Below are 3,710 nucleotides of genomic sequence, written 5' to 3' on the forward strand. Positions count from 1 at the left end.
CTCTCTCTCTCTCTCTCTCTCTCTCTCTCTCTCTCTCTCTCTCTGTGTGTCATTCAGTGTGACACACACATTCACTACAACTGGAGTAGACAGCTGCAGTAGACAGATTGTCAGATGTGGATTCTCTTTATGAATGGGCTCATATTCAAAGGGAACATACGCATACACAAGGTCTCTAATTGAAAGGCTGTAACTAATGAATTACGTTTTTTCACTTAAGTAGTGAAGAGAGAAGAGAGGGAGTAGTGCTCGCTCAAATCTCATTCCCTCTGTTGTGGCTCCCTCTGTCTCTGCCCTCCCTCTTTTCTCACTGCAGCTCATCACCTTTCAATAATGACCACATTAACAGTCAAATCTATTCTGTCCTTTGTGCTCCTTTTCACAGAGCAAATATTTCTCACAGTTAACAAGATTTTCCATAGTTCGTTAACATGGCCAAACAAATAGCTAGATTAGTAGACATGCAGCCAGATAAATGCTTGCATATAATTGACCAATAAATCAATATTTTTTATTGCATGCACACTCTCCCACACACCCAATCAACCCTTTGTTTCGCATCTCTCCAGTGTTTGTGTAAGGGACACTGCCTTGTTCTCTGCTCTGAGCAAACTGCATTAATATCCACAGTGGGGAGCAATAACCAACTACCGTTGTTCTGGCTGCACTGCTCAGATGAGATCCCAGAAATTAATTAGTTTATTTTATTTTGAACATGTAAATATATATAATAAAAAATTAAAAAATAACAGATAAATAGGAACATGTACATTTTCCAATACTTCCAAAATGATTGTGATTCAAATAAGATGTGAAAGGGCCGCCAAAGAATAAAAAAAAAAACTACCTTTAACCTCTAACAGTATGTCTCTAACTACAGCTAAGCACATTGTTCTGTGAAAGTGCACAAATATTGTTTTCTATAAATTGAAAATAAAAGCATGAAACTAACATAAACAAGATACTTTGACTTTTTGCTTTCCATACTTCTATGGCGAAATAAAAAAACAACAACATTGTGAGATTCATCAATCAACAACATTCATATACTATTCTGAGATGGTAAACTGTTGGTGAGCAAAAATCATAGGATAACTGTGGGAAATTATACTCAGGTATTGTGAATTATTGTGAGAAATTGTACTCAGGCATACCCGTAAGGTAAACTGAAGCGGGAGGAGATAAGTTCCAAAACTAGTTTCTCTTTAGAATGTTGAGATTTTATAGAGTTAAACCAGCAGAAAGAAAGAAATGTTATTTGAGTGACGAGTGTGGACTACACGAATGAGTATTGATAAAAGAAAGATAATGCTTTTTGGAGTTCTGTTTTGTGCCACCACAGTGCCTCGTAGTGTCAGAACCAGTCCATCTCGCTCCTCCAGCTGCGGGATCAGAGACAAACTGGACCAGAAGACCAGCAACAACCATCACAGCACCTCAGACCACAGCACAGCTGAAGACCATAAAGCTTTATGGCTGGCTGCGATTTTTGGCCAAGTGACTTGAAAGTGGACCAGGGCCAAATGTTTGATAATTTTACAACATCTGTGAGTGTGCTGTGCTGGACCATGGAGCAGATTGAGGTCTGCATACTGCGCTGGGGCCTTGCTGATGCTAAGTGAGAGGGCTCTCAGGGGTCAACCGTGGCCTGCTACACCATACAAAAACTGAGATACGACCAACGATGAGAAGATGGACTGAGAAGGAGAAGGGGGGAGCAGAGACCGTCCTGGTTCTGGTACTTCGGATGCACAAGTGAGGGCAGTTTGTACGTACAGACTCTCAATCTAAAACAAACACACATAAAATACTGGGAACAACAACTTATACTCTGCAAATTGGTAAAGTTCATGTAAACAGACTGTTAAAGGTTAAGACATGTCCAAAGGTATAACATTTGGTAGGGAAAATTACTTTTGTAGGGCCTATAAATTTTGTAACATTATTCATTAAATTTCCTGTATATTTCCAAGCAAGATCGTGACAACTGTTAATACGATGGATTATCATAATCCTCACATTTTCAATGAAGTGTTAAAAGATGATTGGTAGGAATAGATCCAGTATTGCAAAGTACTGTGATTTAATGTGTACTAGATCTGTCCACAGATGAGTAAACATAGTCTCACAGAGTGAGATAAAAAAGGGGGAGTTAAAACTCCATGCCTTATTCCGGGGTGCTCCATGATTATGCTGGGACGTTGTCATTTCATTGTGTTCACTGAATAGGATTTCCATGAAGGTGGTGTTCGAAAGCTTAGACCAGAAGAGGGAAATGTTGAAAATTTTAAATGTTTATGTGCTTAAACATAGTGTGGCGATTTACATTATACATTCAAGTCAAAAGGTAAAAGCTTATTTCAGCATAAATGAACATGTTGGTCATGATTTAAGTTTGTTGTCATAAGGATATAGTTTGTTTGTTACAAAGGTGTTTTGCAATACTTCTGTTTTATAATATAAGATGCTCTGTTACATTTTGTTATAATCCAGCTCTACAAATATGTCAGAAGCAGAATTGATTGTTAGGGATTGTTGAGTTGTAAAAAAGTTAAAATGTCTGAAGGTACCAGATTAGAAAATTATGCATCCACTGTCCCCTGGGGTTTTAGTCTAGGCTAAAACAATACAATGTTGATTGGACTATGTTGATAGAGTTTCATCCCCACTGGTCTTTCCTGAAATGAGGGTCATAAACCCTCCGCCACATTCCAATTGAGAGACTGCAACCTGGTTGAATTTGTATCAGTTCATATGTGTGTGCGCGTGTGTGTTTGTATGTTTACAGTAGGGAGAGTAAGATGATATCAGAAGGCGAAGAGATGGAGGATAATTATCTTGTATATTGTAGACGAATAGACACACACACACACATACACACCACTGTGGCCAAGGGACCCCACCCTTTGTGAATAAGACCAGGGGGGACCAGGTGTCCAATAGGGAAACATTGAGAGTTAGAGTTCACACCTTAGTAGGTGTGAAGAGGGGGATATTCGTTTCTCACCATATTATTTTTGATATAGGTTTTTTACCATATTAAACTTGTGTTGCATGTTTTGTACTAAAATGAATTCTAAAAGGTTTTTCACACAGTTCCTTGTTTACAGTAGGATTTGCACCAAGTAGGTGCAAAAAGGGGGAATTTGTGGGAAATTATACTCAGGTATTGTGAATTATTGTGAGAAATTGTACTCAGGTATTGTTATCATATTTAGACACTGTGAATGAACTTATGCATAGGTTAATGAAACAGAACTCATATCAGACATTGAATGAGGGAGAAAATGTACTGTTGCTGGCATCCAGGTGGGGGCGATACCCTGTTGCACAGACATTACATTACAAGAAAACCGGATGCAGTTAGGCCAGAAAGCCACGTGTTCACTCACATGGAGGCAAACAAAGGAAATCCCACAGGAAACAACCCGCACACCACGCACACACCCACACATGGCCGAAGATTGTAAACAGGAAGTCGCACCCACCCAGCCAATAGAAATACAGTTGTTAAGACTATGACCCGCCTGTGATGCTTTTGACCAATAGGGCTCCTTAAAGAACCCGTATAAGGCAAGGCCTCCATTGTTTCAGGGCCTTTGTTGTGAACCTCTGAGCTAGTCATTTTCCATAGAGACCCGTGCACGTAATTATTGTCCGGAATGCATTCTCTGTTTTATTAATAAATCTTTTGGTGGATACTTACTCCA

The sequence above is a fragment of the Etheostoma spectabile genome, chromosome 13, assembly GCF_008692095.1.
Source record: "Etheostoma spectabile isolate EspeVRDwgs_2016 chromosome 13, UIUC_Espe_1.0, whole genome shotgun sequence".
Classification (NCBI taxonomy): Eukaryota; Metazoa; Chordata; class Actinopteri; order Perciformes; family Percidae; genus Etheostoma; species Etheostoma spectabile.